A 9040-nucleotide genomic window follows, 5' to 3' on the forward strand; every position below is an offset into this window, starting at 1 on the left:
ATGTGCCTCTGTTACATTTCTGAAATAATTATCTCTATTCAGTAAACACATCTGGCACAATTTGGGTTGAGGGGGCACTGTTGACATTATTCCATTTATCACTGTAACCATCTGGCGATTTCTTGTTTCGTTGATAGAACACAAAGAGGCTGGTGAATGGAAAGCATCGTTGTGAGGGGAGCGCGGAAGTGTTCTACAATGGGACCTGGGGAACATTGTGTTCGGAAGCACTGGATCGCCATGATGCTGAGGTGATCTGTAAACAGTTACAGTGCGGCCCCCTGGTTTCTATAGACTATACCGCTCGGTCATTCGGAGAAGGATCGGGACATATTTGGCTCAATGAGATGAAATGTAATTTTCACGAGTCGGCCATTTGGCAGTGTCGGACAGACCCGTGGGGTCAACACTACTGTTGACACAGAGAAGATGCAGGAGTTTCCTATTCAGGTATCAAAATAAACCATCCAATGTGCGGGTATTAGTTCACACATTGTTGTCCAAATTAATCAGCACGTCTCCTCTCACAGGAGGAAAGATAACGAAGGGTTAGCCGGACAGTGAAAAGGATTGCGGTCGAGAATCAGGTGATTACTCATCTTTTTGCACCAATTAGCTGAGTTGTGTGCCTGTATTTTTTCCGCAGAAATAATAATGATTGATTCTTGTTGACAGATTCGGGTGTAGGTTTGCGCCTGGTTGGAGGTAACACCAACTGCTCCGGGAGAGTGGAGATATTGTGCAAAAACACGTGGGGCACGGGGTGTGATGACTCTTGGGATATGGCCGATGCCAATGTTGTCTGCAGACAGCTGGGATGTGGCTCTGCTCTATTGGCCAACGGAGGGGCCGCTTTTGGCCAGGGTGAAGGTGATATCTTGTTCGATGAGGTGAGTTGTACCGGAAGCTAATCCTTTCTCTCCAATTGTCCTTCCTCAGCGTCTGCTCAATCAAAGTGTGATCACAAGGTGGACGCCAGTGTGATTTGTTCCGGTATGAGTAGTTCTGAACGGTGTGGACTGGGGCCGGGATAGTAGTGGTTGTTCATTGTTCGCTGAATATGACTCATGAATTCGTAAGTTATGAACAACAAATGTATTTCTAAATTAAAGTTCTATCGTTTTTTTTTGCATCATACCCCATAGGTCCCGATTTGTCGTCGACCGCTTCTCCGTACACACCCACAGGTTGGTCTAATTAAAAAGTAATATTCCTGTCAAGGCTAATGCACCGAATAGACTGCTATTATTGATATTTTCGTGATTTTTTTAAACAATTTCTGAAGTTAATCTGAGTGTTTCAGATTGATGGACCGTTTAAAATACAAGGCATTCAGTGTCTCTTTTGAATCTGTCTTTAACATTTATTTAAGGTCATGAAGTTGAAATTATTTCCATCCCTCCTGTGATCGGTATAACACTCGGGATCCTGTTGATCTGTGAGTTAATCGGACTAATTGTGCTAATGCAGATACTATCATCAAGGAAAGGTGAGAGTCAAATCTTAACATTGACTTCACATGAAATCTCGGATATTTTTATTTCTTATTTAAATTCATGAATGAGATTTCAGCCTCACCGGGAGCCCTGCATTCATTCTCCATCCATAATTGACCATGAGAAAGTGGTGATGAGCTGCCTTCTGGAACCGTCGCAGTCCATGTTGCTTAGGTACACCCACAGTGCTTTTAGCGAGGGAGTTTAATGATTGACCCAGGGACCGTGCAGAAACGGCGACATATATCCAAATAAGGATGGTGAGAAGCTTGTAGGGTGACTTCCAGGACGTGGTTTTCCCATGTGTCTGCTTCCATAGCACTTCTCGATGTTTGCTGATGTGGTTTTCGAAGGCCCTGTCTAAGCAGCCTTACTGAACTCTTCATTTGCAACTTGTAAATTTTACGCACTGCTGCCACTGTACGTCGGTGGTGGAGGGAATGATTGCTTTTGGATATGGTGCCAATAAAGTGGAAGGCTGTACTCTGGATGGTGGCAAACGTCTTGAGTTTTGTTGTAGCTCCACTCAAACATGCAAGTGGAGTGTATTCACTAACGCTCCTGATTGTCTATTGTAGATGGTTTAAAGGTTTCGCCGAGTCAAGAGTTGAGTTACCTCAGAAATTTTCCTTGCCCCTGACCTTCTTCTGTCACTACCTCATTTATATCACAAGCCCAGTTCAGTTTCTGTTCAATGGAAATCCCCAGGATGTTGTTAGCGGGGGATTCACGGACGACAGTGCCACTGAAACTTAAAGGCTGACAGTTGATAATACCATGTTAGAGATGGTCATTCCCTGGCAGTTGTGTCGCGAATTTTATTCGCCACTTTGAATGTCAGGCCTGGGTATGGTCCATGTCTGTCTGAATGTGGACATGGCCTGCTGCAGTAGCTGAGGTGAACATTGTTCCATCCTCAGCGAACATTCCCACTCCTGACCATCAGATGAAGAGATGGTCAATGATGAAACAGATTATGTTCATTGGGCCTAGCACCCTAAACTGAGGTGCTCCTGTATTAGTGTCCCAGGACTGAAAGATGATTGACCTGTATCTACGACAACTCCCTTGTGTTGTGCGCACTCTGACTACAAGCAGCGAAGAGTTTTCTCTCGAATGCTATGGGCTCCAATTTTTTCGGGCACCTTCATGCTTCATATCCTGGCAAGGATTCACTTTATTACCCTTTTCCATATATTGTCACTTATCATGTTGGAAACTAATGTTAACCGATTTTAGCCAGCATTCCCGTTCAAATCACTCGGTTGAACAGCAAAATGTGATATTTAAATGGAAGATTCATTTGAATGTCCACATTCTCAGTCCTACTTGATCCACCGCCACTGCGGCTCAAGGTGAAACTAATTGTTGTAGCCATAGATCAGAAGGTTATCGGAAGCATTTTACACGTAATGCCCAGTAATTTTGTATCAGGCAATCGACCTCTATCCAATCAGTGTCCGTCCACTCCTTCCGTTTCCTTGCCCAGATGCCCAACCTCAAGCTGCGTAGCCAGAACCAATCCACAGTTTTGAGACATGAGACTTTTATAGGATCTTCGGCACCCATTTATCAATATTGTGTACCCTGGTATAACTTACTACTCCGATCTGAACAATAATCACACAAATCTTCGATGAGCACTGCAAATTAATTTTAACGCTGATGTGATACATAAAAGAAACGTGAGCTCCTCGCGGGTCTTTCCAACCCAATGATGTCATCAGAATTCAGCGATTTTTTTCCCCCAGCTTCTCTTCAGCTGAAATCCCCGAGTGCCTCACGACCGAGTGATCAGCTGGAATTGATTTCTCCCGAAAAAGCCTCTTTTCATCCTTTCCAACCTTAATTAAACTGGGCTCTAGTCTGGTGGAGTTGAACACGTGTCCATGCAGTTACACACTCACACATACACAAAAACATTCACACGCACATACCATCTATCTTTCTCTGCCTCTCACGCTCTTCACGCACACATATATGGATACACACTCTCTCGTAAAAATACCTACTTAACAAAACATCCTTCATAGCTAGCTCAATTGCTTTGTGCATCCCTTTTTACCAACTTCTATGTGTTATTAGTTGCAAACATTTCATTATTAAACAATGGTAAAACGCAACAAATTATTAATCCCTCTGCGTTTCCTCCATCAGGTCCTGTCACTGGCGGTTGGGGTTCACCGACTAGTATGTACCAAGCAATTTATGAAAAAAATGAAGATATTCCGCCTGTCAAGGATCCCGCTTTGACTCGTGGCTCAGGTTTGTAACTTCCATTGCAAAGCCATTCTGCACTGGGGAATTCTTTTTCCGTTTACCTGCTTTCTAAGTCAGTGCAGTGAATAGGCACGACTGGCATTCAGCTCACTTTCCTCATGTGAAAGTGCCGTATATCCGTGTGTGTCTGTTATGCGTTGAGTAATGAGCTTCTCAAAATTCCCAAAATTCTGTTTTGCTCAAAAGGTGTTTTGCCGTTTATTTGAAAATAGCGAGCAGATCGCTGTTTCCAACTTACAAACAAAATGGTCCCTGCCTCCATTAGACATCTGACTGAATAAATTACACAGAGAGAAGATTATTGAATAGACATTGCAAACCACTCACACCAACTATGACAGTCTACAGGTCTCAGGGGCAGAGATTGACATTTGGGAATAATTTATCCAATATTATGTATATCCGTGTTGGGAAAAAAAAAACATTCAAACTATTTTCAAACGAATCTAAGGGAATATGTTTCAATAACTAACAAGAATATGCTAAACACTATGGCAAACTATTGGGATCAAAAGCACATGGAAAAAAATAAATAACGAAAACATAGGGAAGAATAACAATGATGGGATGCAGCGGGTTGGCAAAGCAGGACAAGGGAGAATATGAAGAAAGACGACCAATGTAATTACGGTGATAATTACGACTAATCAATGAAATGATCCTGGATCGTCTAGTAAGTTAGTACAATATTTATAGGTAAAAGGGAAGTGCGGGTCAGAATTGCATGACCGTATTCCAGAAGGAACTGAAAGAATAAGATCCAGCATTCATGAAATATCAGAAATATTAATCAATATTTTTATTTTAGTATTTGCAAGGGGTAAAAGGTAAGAGGACATGACGTTGGGAAATAAGGATAGGAATGACAAAATTACATTTAAATGTAATTTAAAAATAAAGTTATAAAACACTCACCAACAAAAGCACATGTCAGAACAGTTTGCTTTCATTCATTAAAGAAAAATATTATAAGATAGCAGAGGCACATTTACAGTGATTAACCAACTCATTTCAAGCGGTGGTAGTGCCACGATCCTGGCCGATAATTATCATTAAATCCACAGTTAAAAAGCAAGATTGAAAATATCCAGGGAAGGAAGATCCGTTGTCTGAACGTTGGGGGGATAAAAACGAATTAAATTGTTACGAAGGACGGAAAAAGTACAAATTTGCATCAAACCAAGTAAAACACACTCAGCAAATATTTCATAATGGGATCTCTCACTTTAAGAACCTCACCAAAACATTCAAAAAAGTAACAGCATAGTTAAGCTCAGCAGTGAGGATATAAATTCTGTGAGTATGATACATAATTTTTCGGAGATGTCCATTTAAGATACAGATGGATAAGACAAGTGCATACCGCTCAGCTATTGCCCAGTGGGTGTGAATATTGCTTCTGAGTCAATCCCTTTCGGGATCCAGTTCCACTACAGTACTTGAAGAGAAATATCAAGGCTGACACTCTGCTGAAGAAATGAGCGGCTGTTACCCTCTTGGCAGTGTTCTATTTCAGAGTCGTTGTTTAAGCGGCGACCAAAATGTCTTCACCTTAAAACTTGAGTGTTCCCCTTGGTATACTGACAAATATATATCACTTGAGCAAAATCACAAAGCCAGATTATCTGATAATTAGCACATCGCTGTGATTGCCCCTGGAAGGTTGCTGAGGCCAAATTGCCTGCCACGTTTCCAATATTACAGTAGTGACGATACATGAATTGCATCCATTAACTGCAAACAGCTTTGGTCATGTGGAGATCATGAAATGCACTGTCTGCACTCATTCATTACCTTTACATGGAGTCAAGTGACACCTATGAGAATTGGTAGCCTGCTGCCTACAAGACAGAAAACAAAGTGTGCAATACTGGGTAGTTATGTAGAGGGAATGGGTTTTCAAGACGCTTCCCTGCTAATATCGCTGTTGTTCAAAATTTATCTGAACGATTTAGACTTTGGATGAAAACGATATTTTTAACTAAATATAACGATTGACCAAATTGTGGTGGGCTGGGAGGTAGTGAAAGCGTTTTAAAAACAGCCATTAAAAAATTTGCGTCAATGGACATACGATTGGCAAATTAACCTCCACATAATTAATTTTGGGGAATTACAATCAGGTATGCAAACTATGAATTAATGTTCCATCTGTAACACTGAATCGGAATTAAATATTAAACTCTTGGGCTACAGAAGTTCAGGGAAACAAATAAAAAAAGAAAATCGATGCAGAATGATCAGGCTGTCTAAAGCCAAACCAAACCCTATATTCCAGTCTGGATAATTGGATTTAAATAACAATATTAGCCTCGTGAACCTCGATCGAACATTAGTTAGAGGGAATTTGGGGTGGAATTTACAGTACAGTTCAGCAAATTTTTAAAAGATATGTAGGAGTAGTTGATGAGGGTCAATGCATGCATAGCGTGATGACGCTATAATGACATACATACTTGCTCCAAGAACCAGAGATATTTTCCCCCTCTCTTTAACAGTTTCTGCTTCCATTGACTCTCACAACCATATCGAATACTACACCAGCCACATTTTGGAGGACAAAGGTCGTGGATCGGAAAATCCTGACGAGAACTCCTCCAGTATTCAGCGTGGGTAAACATTTCGCTCCAGCCTTCTGGTCTTCGTCAATTACACTCAGCAATAACTACACTCGAATATGAAGTATAAAAAAGAACGAACACACCATTAAGTTGCATGGACGATGATATCAGCTATTAAAGTGACTTTAGATATAAACGCTTCTAAAAACTTTCAGGCTGATACATTTTCATGTAATTGCAATCAATAATATAAATAAGTGAAATAGTTTTATTTACAGTACATATCATGTTATAAGTTTCATCACAAGGCCCAGTAATCTTGTGAAATGTGAAATGTGCATGCAGGCTGGCGAGATCATTGAGTCAGTGAGACACGGGACATCAAAATAAAAAAAATACTGTGTGGGTATTTGTTCCAAAAATTCTCCACATTTTATCTCCCTCCCCGATACGCGCAATAAAACCTTTGTCCTCTCTTCTGATTGTTTGGTTCATTGTCAAGTCTCAATGTTATTCTAACTACTCCATCCATCATCACGACTTAGTTTATGCACGTTTGTGTTTGGTTGACTGCGGCCAACCACGGTCTCCAATAAGTTGAGGGGATGGCTGTGTCTCTTCAGGGAGGAGTTGGAGTCATCCCTGAATTGTTTTTCCTTCTCCTCCTCGGAGAACCCAACCTACTCGACCTCCCGCCAATGATTTCCGAGTAGATGATTATTCTGATTTATCCTTCATTCACCCGCCCGCATGTGCGGAATGAACATGGTCTGTTTAAAAGTTCATGCTCTTGTAGCCACCGTGTTGACGATACATGGCCTCAACAACCACAGACATCTTGCTGTGTGTTATATATGACTCCAAACAACGGCGAGTTTTTCTTTTTCTTTCCCTTGGATCCCAAAGTCATCAGTTTGGCTCGTGAACATTGATGCCACACTCGGTCACATAGAACGTTGAAGTCAAAGGCTCTCTCTGTCACCTCACCTCGGGAGTTTTGCTTTGTTTCCCATGTTCGATCCAAGGCCGAAATGAGTAATGAAGCTCAGTGACCCCGGCAAAACCCAAACTGATCGTCACTGACCAGGTGATTGCTAAGCATAAGTCGCTTTTGATTAAACCTTCCATCATTTTACTGATGATGGAGAGTAGACTGATTCGGCGGGAAATGGCTTCAATCATTAGTATAATTAATGCTGTTCGCTGTGATTTGTCTCACTTGTTTAGACCCCATGCAGGAATAACTCCAGTGCTCAAAATGAAACATCCGACTTTCCAGTCCGTCATCTGTTGCGTCACAGCGGTACAACACAGCCCGGGCAATAATAAACACAATTTCTCTTTCACTCAAAATAAACAAATTCTAACCTTTTCATGCTGCTCTCACACACTCGCACACATGCTCACTCGCGCGTGCACACACACGCACACAGACATTGGAAATGCACCCGCTCTCAGCCCATTATTAACCGATAATATGTTCATCCCTAGTGCATAAAACTCAGGTAATTTTTTGATCAAGCCTTATCGGTTCGTCCCATCCCTGAAATGAATGACAATGTCCTCCACGAAAAATTCGCAAGCACGCACATTTTGTCGCCAGAAAGTACTGAGGGGGTTACTCCAACTTTACAACATATACATGAAACTGGTAAAATCAATGCTCGATTAAATGTTTCAAGATTCTTCCGCACAGTTGGGGAGTATGCAGGCCTCTCTCGTTTTTAGAATATGATTACCTGGAGTTGTACCGACGCTTTTAATGATACTGAAAATTTCAATGATAACCGGGTGTTGTATTTTTTTTTCACGAGGAACAAAAAAAAAAGTGTGATTTTGAAGTAGTCCGATCAAAAAAAAGAAAGCTTCGCATTTCTTTAGATGATCGTGGCAATAGTTTCAACCCTGTCTCTCAAGCAATATTTTTTTGCCCATCTTTCAGGTACAAGCTATCGACAAATACAAGATGCGACGCCCCAGGCATGTGACTTACTATGTAAAATCTGAGGGAATACCCTTAACTTTTGCAATTATATGTCCCTCTCGAAATTGCTTCACTTTCTGATATAAACTTGTTTTGAAAAAAATGACACTTTACCTTGTGTCGTTACAGCTAGGTTGGTATTTTAACCTGCAACTTATCTTTAAAAATATGAATACTCTCTAATCAGAAATGTAGGAAAAAGGGATTTTTTCCCCGCATTTCCTTGTGTATAAGAAAACGGTACCACACTCCGCTGCATCGACAATTCGACCCAGCAAGAGAATTGAAGAACCGATGACTATCCATTACAAGTTTATTTCAGCTTCATTTTGTAAACGTTTTTTTTTCAAATGCCTTAAAAGAAGGATTAGATCAGGGAAATAAATGAAATATCTGATTTACATCCATTTAGTGTTCTTTCTCTCTAGACTGCCACATACAGGGGGCACAGAGATCTGCATTCTGACAGCAGCTCACCACATCACGATGTTTCTTTACAGCATTACATCTAACTCTCGGGTTGTTGAGTCTGGTGGGAGGTAGGAAAACATTCAGATTTCAATAAGTCTCCAATACATTATTTCTGCAAGATAAATATTCAGTTATCCACCATCGGAGCTAACAGTTGACTGACTCAGGAGAAACAATTCGCCGTGCAGTATCACCCAGCAGCTCTTATTGTAGATCCATGAGGTCGACGCTTGAATCTGGCATAACCA

The 9040-nt window shown here is 41.1% G+C and overlaps 1 long non-coding RNA gene across 1 annotated transcript; it reads left to right on the forward strand.

Moving 5' to 3' along the window:
• The first annotated feature begins 227 nt into the window (after positions 1 to 227).
• Positions 228 to 989, forward strand: LOC144672268 (uncharacterized). Its single transcript, XR_013574091.1, has 3 exons — positions 228 to 450; positions 531 to 587; positions 676 to 989. It is a non-coding gene; the product is annotated as an uncharacterized LOC144672268 (long non-coding RNA).
• The last annotated feature ends 8051 nt before the right edge of the window (positions 990 to 9040 follow it).

The sequence above is a fragment of the Cetorhinus maximus genome, chromosome 36 (assembly GCF_964194155.1).
Source record: "Cetorhinus maximus chromosome 36, sCetMax3.hap1.1, whole genome shotgun sequence".
NCBI classification, from domain to species: Eukaryota; Metazoa; Chordata; class Chondrichthyes; order Lamniformes; family Cetorhinidae; genus Cetorhinus; species Cetorhinus maximus.